This window comes from Pelodiscus sinensis, chromosome 18 (genome assembly GCF_049634645.1).
Source record: "Pelodiscus sinensis isolate JC-2024 chromosome 18, ASM4963464v1, whole genome shotgun sequence".
Lineage (NCBI taxonomy): Eukaryota > Metazoa > Chordata > Testudines > Trionychidae > Pelodiscus > Pelodiscus sinensis.
In genome coordinates this window covers 9,240,652-9,255,248 of record NC_134728.1, presented here as the reverse complement: position 1 = coordinate 9,255,248, position 14,597 = coordinate 9,240,652, and positions in this window count along the sequence as shown.

Genomic DNA, 14,597 nt, shown 5'->3' with positions numbered 1-14,597 from the left:
TTGAAAAGGAAAGAAGGTTTTCACAGCCTAGTTGCCACTTTCTCCCTGGCCTGGTGAACTGATACTGTAGGCAAGGTGAAAGCAGCAAATGCAAATATTAAAATACTGATCCCATGGCAGACAAAACGGTTCATACAGGCACAGGGCCTGATCCTGCTGCTATGGAGCTCAAAGGAAGCTGAATGGAAACAGAACTGAGCCTGCAGTTTGTCCAGCCATGGTAAAGGGCTTTAAGGTCACTTTTGGCTGAGAGGCTCCATACAAATGCAAACACTTTATTACCATTACCTGACCTCACAGCGGACAATCAGGATGCGCAATATCTTATCCCAGCAAACACAGGTCAGAGTGACGCCAACCAGCTATTGCAAAGACTGTGGCCGTAATAAACAAGTTCCACTTATTTTGTCATTTCTCGTCTGTCTCAGCTCCATCAGCACTGTGTGTGGAACGCTGCCGATTAGTAGTGAATGGCGAGTTAGCAATAATTCCCCACTTGTCTCTTTTGTTCTTCCTTTCTTTCTTCCACAGGACACATGAGACAAGATCAGGCTTGGAATTAATATCATACCGACACAAAACTCAGGTGCACAATTTATACTGGCGGCATCAGCTAATGAAGACTGGAGCAGCGTCAGGCTGGTGAAGAATTCCTCTGGCTTGATAAGTCACTAGGGGAATAGAAGAGAATAGCTTCGGTTAGAATCAAAGACCCGCTTTTTGATTGCTTTCAAATTCTCTGGCTTGATATCAACCTATCGTGGCCCCGAGGCAGCATTCGAAGGTCCATTTGGCAATTATGAAAATGCAATTTTTGCTGTTGCGGCAGAACGGCCAAGGGCCAGGAGAGGCAGGGAGCCAGGGTGTACTGGCTGGCCCGTAGAGTACTGCTGTGTGAAACAAGTCATTAAGAAGATAAACAATAGCAATTGGCAGCTGCGCCAAACCTGGAAAGCACACCTGAAATGGCTCTATGGAGAGAGGAGCTGGCCTGCTCTGGTCTGCAGATTACATGCAAAACTTCGCAGAGGGCTGCGTGGGAATGTGGGAGTGGGCTCAAAGGCACTGATGAGACCCGCAGGCTATTGTTTCCCCTTTCCCAAGACAAGCCTTAGTGGCTCTCTGGAAGACTGAGACACGAAGGGCTATTGCAGGACAGAATTGCTGAGGTCCAGACGACTTGTGTTACTGTCTAAGGAGGCTTTCATGCCCAAGCCACCCTCCTTGGCATATGTGTGCATCAGGGCTGTAGGACATAGAATCAGGGGCGGCCCGAGGCGGGCTGCTGGCAACTGGCACCCCAGGGGGAATGCGCGATCGGTGCCCCCGGTTCTACAGCCCTCAATGGTGTGAGTCGTCATTGGGTGCCCTGTTTAATGTGGTGCCCTAGGCGACAACCGAATCGGCCTATACGCATGGGTCGCCCCTGCATGGAATTGAGCGTGAAGACACTGGACTAAGTGGAAATAGGACCAATCAGAGGTCGGTGACCTCAAATGACATTCTTCCCTTCCCCTGAATTCATCCCATCTTCTGATAACGATGGCTGGAGTGCTCTAAAGGAGAACACTAACAAGAGGGCAAGAAGAGACGGAAAGAATGAACAAATCCTCTGAGTGCAGCATCTCTCTAGCTAAATGAAGAGTTTGTCTGCGATAGGCAGGAATTGACAATGCAGGGGACCAGCTGCTTGGTTTTTAAAGCCCTGCACTAACTTACTATCTTCACTGTCTTCCTTGATCCCTAGCACCTGTTGCCTCTTGGGCCATGTGTACGATAGCGTTTTTGCGCAAAACCAGCTATTTTTTTTGTGCAAAAACCCACAGAGCTTTCTCACTTCAAGCGCGTTTTCGCGCAAGAAAATCTACAGTCAATCGAGAGAACAGAGGGCTTTTTGCGGTGTAGGTATACCTTCTTCTATAAGGCATAACTCCTTTTTGCACAAGAGTTCTTACTCTAAAAAGGTGTGTGTGGATGCTCAACAGGGGTTTCTTGCACAAAATGAGCCTATCTGTGAATGGCCATCAGAATTTTCTTGCGCAGGAGTGTCCATGCAGTGTGGAAGCTCTCTTGTGCAAAAGCACATCGCTTTTGCAATGTGCTTTTAAGGTGTGGACATGCTTTTGCGCAAGAAGTATTTGCAGAAGATCTCTTCTGCAAAAAGCTTCTTGCGGAAAAACCCTGAGGTGTAGACAAAGCCTTGGTGTCTCCACAGACTCTTGTCACTTCCAATGAGAGCTGCTGCCTTTTTCCTCGTACTACCCAGAAAAGTCTCCTTGTATTTCACATCTTCGTAAGAATTTTCTGGGTAAAAAATTAGCAGAGATGCAAATGATCTGAGTGACAGCTTGGCTTGCGGATGATTCACATGTTGAGGATGGTGAAAGGACGGGGGTTGTAGCAGGAAAAGCAGTCACCAGGAGGTTAGGAGGCTGCTTTCAGAAGATAAACCTCATGTATTCTGTTTGCTATTCCTTCTGCAGCTTTACCTTCTCCACCCACTTGCCACCCTATGGTGCATCTATGAACTTGTCCCTCCATTTCATTCCAAATGTCAGCTGTAAATACTGTCCTTCCTTAAGCTCTTAAATTTCCCTTTGCTTTGGTATAATTTTTAGTCGACAAAGCACCCAGCGTGTTTATAAGGCCATTATCTGCAATGGTAGATGTCATTTTCCCCACCCTGTGCTATACCATGTTCATCATTGTCTCACACCACAGTGTAACTTAATAGTCTGCATTTCCTAACTTTGTTCAGGCACAAGCTGAATCGTCCAAATCAATTTACAAGCTGCCACTCCGCAAACAACGGCTGGTGATGCCACCGGGATCTGTTCCTAGGGGTTATTTGGAATATCTATAATTGCAGCTGCAAGTAATGAATTATGGAGAAAGCTTTGAAGAGCTAATATTTCCAATGCCCAAGACTGGGGATTTCAGCTCCCTCTTGCAGATGCAGACAGGTTGAGGACATGGAGTAACATAATATACAAAAATGCTATTTAACACTTCATTCCTTCGCACACATTTGTACTGTGCATGCACACCAGGGAATTAGCAAGCCTAAGTCAGGGTGTGGATGGGAACATACTTTTTGAGGTGGGTATCATTAGTTTCACTTGTGCAGGGGAGGGAGGTGTGGACACAGGTTAGTCAACACTTTCAAGAGTGGCTAGTATGCTTTGGCCTGATTTTCACAGGTGCTAAGCACCCATTGCTCCCCTTGACTTTCACTGGCAAGTGCTCAGCACTTCTGAAAATCAGACCCAAGATGTCTCAAGATAACCCCTACACACACACACAAAATCAGTGGCCACTTTTGGAAATTTTGCTTTCAGTCCACATTGTGATTTTTGTGGAATAAGAGCAGAGGAGATTCTGACTTACTCCCTGCAAGCAAGTTGCCCACTGGCTCTTTAGTAGCACCTTTCATCTTAGGTTTACAAAATGCTTTGTGATCCTTTTACAATGAGTTGTATCACAGAGGTCCCTTGGGGGGCTGTCACATGATATGCTGAACATATCACTGAGCCCACCTACCTGCCCTCTGAGCACCCATTCACCCTGTGGGCCAGAAGCAGCGCTGGTCTTCCCCAGTCAAGGCACAGCGTTAAGGTAACAGACTCCCAGCAGAGCAACACAGACCCCGAACCAGCTCAGCTCTGAAAAGGGACCAAAGCCCTAAGTAAATCCTTCTTAATCTGTATTAAAGTTTCACACAGAGAAAGCTCATAAAGATGTTCACTCTCTTTATCACTCTCTTTATCAATGAAAGAGAGAGATGCACAGCTGTGGCTCCTCCCCAGGTAATAATTATTTATACTGGGCTTGATAATAAACACAAGTGTTTGTATTAAGTATAAAAGCTAGGATTTAAGTGATTGCAAGTGAAAACAGATCAAAGCAAGTTACTAATCTAAAACAAATGAAACAGACAGCTAATCCTAATACACTGAGGCTTCAGCTTCATTGTAGTCTTCTTGCAGAAGAGTTTATGCAAATGAAGCACGGCGTGGAATATTGCCGCACTTCATTTGCATAATTAATTAGCAGCTGCTTTTGCGCAAAAAGGAGCTGTGTAGACGGCTGCTTTTTGCGCAAAACCCCCTCATGCGCAAGAGCCATTCTTCCTGAAAAAATGAGGAAGAACGGCTCTTGCGCTAGAGGGTTTTTTTGCGCAAAAAGGAGACGTCTACACAACTCCTTTTTGCGCAAAAGCCTCTTGCACAAAAGCGGCTACGAAATAATTGTGCAAATAAAGTGTGGCGATATTCCACAACGCGCTTCATTTGCATAAGATTTTCCACAAGAAGGCTACAGTGTAGCCGTAACCTGAGAGATTGTTACAGATCCTAATTCGCACCCTAGTCCTTATTCCAGGTAAAATCCTTTTCACTGATCTGGGTCTAACAGCTTCTTGACCTTAGAATTCTTTGTTTTCAGGTTTCTTCATGTGTATCCCTTTGGGGTGTGCCAAGCAATTTCAAAAGCCAGCTAAATATGATGTTGATTTCTTCCCATTTCTTAATCAGAGTTCCCACCCTGAAATTCTGTTTAACTACCCCATCCCCTATGGAAAAAAATCAGATTCAAGATGGATTCCAACACCAGATGGCAAAGTCACATGTCTTTGTGAGACCTGCCACAGTTTGGGTTTACAGGAAAAACAAAGCCATATATGGTTGCTGCCTTGAGCACTGGGCCATTAAGCCCTTAAACTAGGGCTACTCAACACACAGCCCGTGGACTGCATGTGGCCCGTGGCCCGCGGATGGGAGCAAAAACAAAAAAGTAGTCAATATAATGGTCTTTTGTTGATATGCATTTTAGTAGTTAAATTCCTGGACTGTCATTGCTCAAAGTTCTGTTATATGGGTGGAAATTGGGTAAATATTGCATTTTATTAATATCAGCAGAACTGACTAAAATGGAGCCTGTGTTTTGTGTAGTCTTGCCTTAATCTTTGTATTCATGCCTGTCAGTGTGAAAGAAACTATTTGCATATATATTTGCATGTATAGGCAGCCACACTTAAGTTGTGGCCCTCGGCATGTGCTGTGAGTATCATTGTGGCCCCTCGGGCTTCCAAAGTTGAGTAGCCTTGCCTTAAACACCACTACTGGCTCTCGTTAGAAATTCTGGATTAATACGCAGGTTTATACTTCATATTTCTAACTTCATGTACAAAAATGCTACGTGCACACAAATAGAACGTACATATTCAGGGGATCAGATTCTTGGACAATAGGCTAGTTGACCTTTTTTGCATAAAGCATGTTTGAGTTATGTGTATTCAAAACCTTATGTCCATAAAAATATAGAAGTAAATTATCACACCTGATGTTTACAAAGAATTGCTTCTTGTAACCTTGAAATGCTGTGCCCCCCGGCAGAAGCGGATTTAATAGTTCTAATGCAATCTACTTCAAAGGTTACGGCAGCAAATGAGAGCGAATGAAACTGGTGGGGGAATTTAGTTCGACAAGAGTCAGAGTTGCCATGCGGGAAAGCAAGAATTTTGAAAAAAGTTCTAAGAGTCACTGGCTCTATTTGAAACAAGACAATATTTCATATTCAATTTTTCATTCAAGCAGCATGATGGAAATTAAAAAAATGGAATTAATTTTAATAGCTTAACTAGATTAAGCTGACCTCCCTTGACCCTGCTGTACCACTGCAGTCATTCAGAAGCCGCTGCGGTGAATATGAAACTTCCTCATGGTCAGTGCTTATGGCATTGTTCCTTTGATAAAGGTTTCATAGAATGTGTTTCAAGCATTTCTTTGGTGGCATTTTTCATTCTTTACTTTTAGGATCACCTCATGTCAGAGACTCACATCAAGCCTCTTGCAATTGGAAAAAAGGGATAGGGAACATCAGAGAGCAAGAGAAAGGATTGTGCCTGTAATTGTTCAGCTGTAATTATCTGCCATTGTGCATTGAATTAGCATGGAGTTGGGGAAAATATTTAATTTGTAACACTAAAATGTTTGTTTCATTGTCGGAAGGGACAGCCGTCCAAATAACTCTGCCCTCCTGAAGGATTTGTTTTTTTGGTGCAGTAGGGCCTGACTGAAAAGGGTAAGGAATTATAATGTTCCGTACCTTACCTGGATTGCCTGCATACCATACTCTGCAATGGTCAAATCATACACACCACAACACCTTTTCCACTAGGGCAGCTTTCCAGCTTTTCCACTCTGTCGATTACTTGGTAAGAGCAGAGACGCAAGGCTGTGAGTCCCAGTAAGGATCTCACTGTATTCAGCCTCCTTTGAGTCATTTAGATTTCACCAGGGTCTGTCCCAAGGTTTAGTTCCACGGCACCCCTGAAATGTGGGCAGTGACAGGGGTAGGAAAGCAACAGCCAGGGAGATGACTGGGACAAGATTTCCTGCATTAGGTGCACTCCATTTTATATCTCACAACAGTGGCTGCATGTGCAAAAAGTGCTCAGGAATGTGCTACCCCGGTAATTGTATGGCCAAAGGGACAGTCACATGTGTGAGAAGTTTGCACAATACTAGGCAAGGGAGGGGGGAGAGCAGATGGGATGTGGACCCCCCCTTTTTTTGACAAGAATATGGAGAAACCGTTCTCTTCAAAGAAGTGCCATGTGTACTACTTATGAGCACTATCAACTCAGAATCTCTGATGTAAAGGCTTCCTCTGAAAAAGCCCTACACAATAAACAGAGAGGATTGGTGATGAAAGATTGATCTGATCCTAGAGAGCTGAGATTAGACTTGCAGTTAATGGGGCCTTGGATCCAGCTGAGCTCTGTTCACTATAGCATTCAAGAGAGGGAGAAAAAATAGCTTTTAACATCAACTTTTCTTTCCCCCCCAAACCTGGGGCCAGGCTAGCCTGCCCAACACAGCTGAGAGCAGGGCTGTCATTAGGGTGCTGGGTCTGCCAACTGTGAGTGGCAATGCACTGACTAATTATTTCACACCAAGGGGAGACCCCCTAAACCAGCAGCCTTCCTAGGTGTCTGTGAGGGTCTCTTTCCCACTGCTTTGTGGTGCAAAGCAGCTGGAGTGGCCAGTGAGGTTCTGGCTCTTCATGTTTCAGATATTGTGCTGGGTCTCTAAGCTATGCCTGATGCTGCCCCATAGGGAGATGGGGATGCTCTTTCATGGAGTGGTGTTCTCTCAACAGCACTCTTCCAAGGGGTATGTCACCCCCAACCTTGACATTACCCCCATGCCTCTGCTGCCGCCTCTTTCCCCTTAGTCAGGGGAGCCAACAGCCTCTGCAGGCCCTTGGGCAAGGAGGGGGACCAATTTCTGTGCTCCCAGAAGGGGTGGAGCCGTGGACAGAAGGGGCGGAGCCAGGGCCGTCAGCCCTCAGTGCTGCCCAATGCATGGTGCCCCTCCCTTTTCAGAGCTGGCCGGAGCACATGCAATTTAAAGGGCCTGGGTCTGTCTGCTGCAGTAGCAGGCCTGCCCTTAGTAGTTAGGGAGTAGGCAGTTCTGAAGATCTGCGACCAACATCCAAAACAACGGCAGAGGTGCAGAGCTCATCAGGGGATGGCACTGTGCCATCTTTGCCATGCCTCAGTGACTTTGGGGTGGGGTGAGGAGGTGAGGAGGGCTAACACCTTTCAAAACACTGCAAAATATACAGCAGTGCCTAGGCCAGCCTGCAAGTATTTGCCATCCTGCCCAAAGCTCATGCCTAGAGCCAGCCTCCAAAGTACACAGCTGCTAGGCAGATTAAACAACTTCTCTCTGAAATGGAGGCTCCTCTTAAAATGTAGTTCAGCTATGCACAACCAGGTCTGGAGGTTCTTCACTGGGTCTAGCAGCCGGAGCATTCTGTCTCTGTTCAACTCCAAACCTCAGCTGCTGGGGCCCCAACCGGTGCTTGTGTCTCAAATGAAATGAAGGAGCGGGACTCAACCAAGTCCACAGGGCAGAATATCCCCAAAATACTGCTCCATTGGGGCTCCGTAATGCTGTGGGTTGAAGAGGGATCCATGACTGGGATAAGAGCTCAGCAATTTGTGCTGGAGATGTGCCCTGGCAGAGCTGTGTGTGAGAAGCTTCCCCTCTGTCCTCCTCATCTGTGTCTGGCCCTTGACAGGACTATTAAACCCTTATTCTTGTAAGCCTTAAATGCACTCGTTGGGATTGGAAGGAAAATAAAATAAAGCTTGTAGATTTCACAGGCTGTCTGGGATCTGGACACCTTGTCCCCAGAGAATCCAACAGGAATAAAAGAATGGCAGTGAACAGATTTATGTCCCGGTGTGTGCAGCACTGTCCTACTTTCAATATTCTAGTATCATGATTTTCCCCATTTGATACTATTCGGAACAAGGGCAGTCTTGATGCCAGAAAATCCCCATAGAGAAGTAGTCTGTTGCTGCTCAGCAGACAAACACACTTCTGCATCTGTCACTGAAAAGGCATGAATACATAAAAGCAGGGCGATAAAGTCCTTTGATATCCCTTTGAAGCGGGCTGATCTCTGCAGCATATGTATATTGCAGCTAAGTCTAGATAATGGACAATATTTTGATTATGTGAATGAGTTTAGCATTGTGCATCAGACTGATACATCTTTAAAAAAAAAAAAAAAGAACAGTCACTGCAAAATAATAAAAAGAAATTGTCTTCACCTTTGTTTGGCTTCGCTTCTAGAATTTTGTCCACAGTGTGCCCAAAATAATTATTCAGCAAGTTACGATGGGAAAACTTTATCTAGCCTTAAAAAAATAGTGGAGAGAACATACGGAACGAGGAGACTGGAATTTCTAATAGTTGATTAGATTTTAAAAACATACTGTATTTTTCAGTAAGTGCTTTAGATGTAAGATCAGTGGCATGAATTGGGGGATTGTTTGCAAAAGTCTTAGATCTAATTTTGTCCATGCATTCAGCTTGGTTTTGCTAGACTAATATTACATCTCATTACTATTGTACAGATGGGGGGAACTGTGTAGTGGTATAGCAATATTTTACATCACGGAATAGTGCATCACCTGTCAATTTTCTTTGAGTTGTTCCCAAATACAACATCCTTTCCCTTTGATCTTCATGCAATTTCTGTTGCTGCTGGTGGTTAAAAATGAAGGCATTTTAAAAAAGAAATTACATTTCCATTCTCCTTAATCTTTATATTTCAAGCACAACAGCAGATTCATGGCATCAGGGGAAGGGCCATTATAGAAATAAGGAAATTAAGGACCATCTTTGGTAGAATTGTTCAAGGACTTTGGGGGAAGTGGAGGGGGACCAGGACTAGTACAAAGTGAGGTATGAAATTATACAGAAATAAAATCTATGCTATTCACATGCATAGCAATAATACTTAGCTCTTAGGCAGAGCTGTTCAAATATCAACTTATCTTAGCAATGTTAGGAGATGAGTCAATGTTACAGATGGGAGACTCGAGAGCAAGCAAATGAGTTTGTTCTTGGTTATGGCTTGGACCTGGAAGGCTTTTTGGCTCAAGGTTAGAATTGCAGCTAGTGGGATTTCCTGTCTAGTCTCAGGTTGGGGCCTTATGGTACTCCAAGGTTTGTTTAGAGTAGGGTTGGGAAGGCTTTGTGGCCAAATGTTAGGCTATGTCTACACTACAAAGAAAAGTTGGAAAAGATACGCAAATTGCCAACCGCAATTCGCGTATCTTTTTCCGCTTCTCTTCCAAAAGAGGTTTTTCCGACATTTGGCCCATCTACCTGGAGCCAAATGTTGGGAAAAAACCCTCTTTCAGAACATCCCTTCTTCCTCATGAAACAAGGTTTACGGGGATGCTGACAAAATGCATCCACTTTTCTGACATTTTTTTCAGAAAAGTGGAAGCGTTCCTTGGACACGGTATCCTGGAAAAGCTCTGTAGTCAAGATGTACCCTTAGACAACAGCCAGTAAGATTCCTCTGCCAAGGCCTAGGGTTGAAGTTGGTGAGGCCTCCCTGGCCTAGAGTTATTGCTGTGGCAGGTAAAAGCCTTTTTGTGAAGCAGTTATGTCCTGGGCAACATGAAATATTCCTGACCTTTTTGCACCCCTGAAGATATTTGTTCCATTTTGTATAGTTTGGGGGTGATTATCCAACCTTGGCATGTCCTGAATTCTGGGCTTGGATGATATGGGCCTGATTGCCATAGGCTGACCAGCCATCTCAGGGCTGCCCCGCAGCCTCAAACGGCAAAAATGCCAAGCCTTCTAGCAACACCTTTCCTCTCCCACTATGCTCTGGGCTGGAGAATTCCCAAATAGTGGGATCTGACTGTCTGGCTCATTTGGTCCCTTGTGGTATGCTGCTCCTCATGCTTTTCTGTTGTGGTGGAACCTATTCAAGTGGCGTGCGTTTTTTAATACTTTAAATGTTGTTTGTTATATGGGTGACACAGGAAAAGACAACTATAAAGTATCAAAATATCAACCCTAATACCTCTCCCCACACACCAAGAAAAACAGAAGGAGAAAATAGCTAATGAGAATAAACAATGCTGTTTCATCTGCACATCTGGAGAACTTTCCTAAGCCCTTTAGACGTCTGAGTTGTATAACAGCTCTCAGCTTGCTGTTTATTTCCCAGCCAGGGCTATCATCAGAGGAAACGAGTGGTTGCATCACTTCCTTCAGGTCTCAGAGCAAACACATTAGGCAACCAGCTATCCTGGTGCCAGTTATAGTATTGCAAGTAGGGGGAAGTTTCCTTCTTGCATGTTTTAAGGTCATTGAGGGAATGGTCAGACTGGCTGAAATGGCAAGCAACAGCTTTCTCTCGGGCTATGTCTAGACTGCAGGCTTCTTTCGAAAGAGGCTCTTTCGAAAGCATCTTTCGAAAGAGGCTCTTTCGAAAGATCGCGTCTAGACTGCAGGCGGATCTTTCGAAAGAGCAATCCGCTTTTTCGAAAGAGAGCACCCAGCGAGTCTGGATGCTCTCTTTCGAGGAAGCCCTATTTACATTGAAGAACGCCTTCTTTCGAAAGAGGAACTTTCGAAAGAAGGCGTTCTTGCTCGTGAAACGAGGTTTACCGCCATCGAAAGAAAAGCTGCGTTCTTTCGAAATAATTTTGAAAGAACGCGGCTTGAGTCTGGACGCAGGGGAAGTTTTTTCGGGAAAAGGCTACTTTTCCCGAAAAAAACCCTGAGTCTGGACACAGCCTCGGTGAGAGAGTCTTATGTCTGTTTTGTGTGCATTGATTCTTTGGCGAAGTGTCTGAGAAGTTTGTCCAATGTACATGTTGCTTGCCATTTCAGCCAGACTGACCATTCCCTCAATGACCTTAAAACATGCATATTGCTTCTTTAACTCCAGACTTCAACAAGAAGCTTCAGAATTGTCATTCATGCTTCAATTTGACACTTTATGTATGGGTCTAAACAAAGACTCTAATGATCTCACCCATTACAAAGATAGTTTCCCCATTATCACCCCCTAATGTCATTATCTCACAGAAACTTCCCCTATTATCACCCCTATGTCATTACCTCACAGACACTAACCTTCCCCCCTCATCCCCACTCTGTTCTAAAATTTGATTTGTCAATTTCACATGCGTTCATTTATTTGATTGTATCACTTTGGTATATATGGTTGTGCCAATTTTCTTCCACTATTTGATCTGAGGAAGTGGGTCTGGCCCACGAAAGCTCATCACCTAATAAACCATCTTGTTAGTCTTTAAAGTGCTACATAGTTCTGTCTTTTGTCCTTAACACTAGCAGTGCTATTGAGCATCCCTTTAATAATTTAAGCATTGGATTGTTATAACATTACCCATGTGGTGGCTCTATTTTCTGATAAGCACATTTACATAAAATAATAGCTGCTGCACTTACAAAAGGAGGGGAAAGCCCTTCCATGCTATGCTCCCCTGGGGCAGCAGGAACAGGTGCAACCTAAAAGGTTGATGTTGTAGGTGGGGGTGGGAGATAATCTCTATTCTTGTTGGAAAAACTGACTGTCGTCAGTTTGCCCTGGTGCCTGCCCTGGTGCCTGCCCCCAAAGGTTTCACTAATGCACTTGCACCAGATCAGCGGCAGCTAGCACAGAAGAGGATTGCAGGGCCCAGTTATATAAATTGGAAGTTAGGATACTCAGCACTTAGCAGTCAATGGAATCCAATCTATCTGTCCCTCTCCTTCCAATGCAATCAATTATGATAAATTCAGGAAACACAAAAAGGCCCTCAGAATAGGGTGACACTGGTGTAGAATGGACCCTAAAATAGCTATTATGTTATTCAAGGACAATAATTACACTTTGATTCAGGGTGATATGGGAGAGGAACCCTTTGGCACTTTTCCCTGATGTGCCAAGACCTCACTGAGCCTTCTTTCTCTGACAGCCTGGGCACTCCGTAACCCTGTCTTGTTGAGCCAAACATGCTAGCCTGCTGCAACACAGGCATAGGGACAAGGCCACACACCACAAGCTGTAGACACACACTGAGAGCAGTGCAGTGTGAGACCTTTTCCTAGCACACAGGTACACAAAGCCATTCTAGGAACTGAAACCCAGAAAAATGTATATTTTGCTGTGTAGAGCTCTGTACGGTATAAGCTCGTTAAATTTGTCCTTTTTTCTCAATGTAAACAGAGAGATGCATAGACTCTCTTCCCCGCTGGAAACAATTATTTACACTGGGCTTATTAAATAAAAGTGGTTTTATTAAGCATAAAAGGTAGACTGTAAGTGGGCCTAAGAGAGAGCACGCAGAATAATGTAGGTTACTAAGCAAAATAAAACAGAACATGCAAGCTAAGCTTAATTCACCAATGAAACTAGTTACATGTAATATCTCACCCTCAAAGTTGTTCTAAAAAGCTTCTTTTACAGACTGAAAAGCCTTCCCGCCTCGGCCCAATCCGTCCCCTAGTTCAGTCTTCCCCTAGTTCAGATTGTTTCCAACAGTCATCTTGGATGGGATCCCAGGAGAGAAGTGATAACTTAGATTGCCTCACTCCCTGCCCTATAAGAAGAACATAATGACATAAGAATGACCAGACTGGGTCAGACCAAAGGTTCAGCTAGCCCAGAATCCTGTCTGCTGACAATGGCCAATCCTAGGTACCCTCAGAGGGAATGAACAGAACAGGTAATCAAGCGATTCCACCCCATCACCCATTCCCATCCTCTGACAAACAGAGGCTAGGGACAGGGCTGGATTAAGGGGGGGACTAGCCAGGCAGCTGCCCAGGCCGCCAACCTATGGGGGGGTGCCTGATGGCAGCTGTAAGGGGGGCTGTGCGCCCGGCCATATGGTGCCCCTTAGAGCTGCCATCAGGCGCCACGTGCCTGATGGCAGCTGTAAGGAGCGCAGCGCGCCAGGGGGCGGGCTGTGCATGAGCCATGTGCCTGGGGGTGGAGCTGCGCATGCATCGCACGCCTGCTGCCCGGGGCACAGGAGTGGCTCGAGCCAGCCCTGGCTGGGGACACCATTCCTATCCATTTTGACTAATAGCCACTGATGGACCTATCCTCCATGTATTTATCTAGCTCTTTTTTGAACCCTGTTAAAGTCCTGGCCTTCAAAACATCCTCTGGCAAGGAGTTCCACGGGATGAAGAAACACTTGCTTTTGTTTGTTTTAAATCTGCTACCTATTAATTTCATTTGGTGATCCTTAGTTCTTGTGTTTATCAGAACAAGTAAATAACTTTTCCTTATTCACTTTCTCCATACCAGTCATGTTTTATAGACCTATGTCATATCCCCCCTCCCATAGACTCTTCCTCTTGCAATAGGTTTTGCAAAAAGGTAAGAATTCTTTGTGTTCAGTCTAAACTTTCTCTCTCCCTCTGCCCTTATAGGAAAAATACAGCATTCAAGAGGGATCCCAGCATCAGGTAATATAGCCACATGTCTTGGTAGGACCCTGCACAGCCCCTCTAGGGAAAACAAATCTATTCACTGATCATTGTCCTGAGTATTGGGCCATTAAGTTCCTTGAGTATTACTAATGACCTTCGCTTAGCATGACTACATGAGTAACACAGGTTTATACTTAATATTTCTAACTTCAAATATAGGAATGGTACATTCACATAAATAGAATATACATATTTAGCAGATTATAATCTTTCCAATGTTATCTCTCATAACTACACTATGCTTTGCCATATTCTTATTTATAAGCATATTCTCATAGGGTATGTCTACACTGCAAAGTTAATTCGAAATAACGGCCATTATTTCGAATTAAGGTTAATAGCGTCTATACATGCAAACCACTATTTCGAATTTAATTCGAAATAGCGGAGCCCTTAATTTGAATTTGGTAAACCTCATTCTGTGAGGAGTAACGCCAAATTCAAAATAGCTATTTCGAATTAAGTAGACACTTAATTCGAAATAGGGGGCCTGCAGCCCTTCCCAGGGAGCTCTGGTGGCCATTCTGGGCATAACCAGGAAAACTTATTCTCCTCTCCCCCCGCCCTGGAGCCATTAAAGGGGTAGACTCTGGCCACAGTGCCTGTGCCAGCCCCAAGCCTGCCAGCCCAGAGCCAGCAGTGGCCACCGGGGCCCCGACCCAGTGGCCCCAAAACATGAGCCAGTAAGCCATTGGCAGCCAGCCCTCCACCGCTCCCCAGGAGCAGTCTGCCAGCTCCCAGGAGCCTGACAGGAGCTGGAGA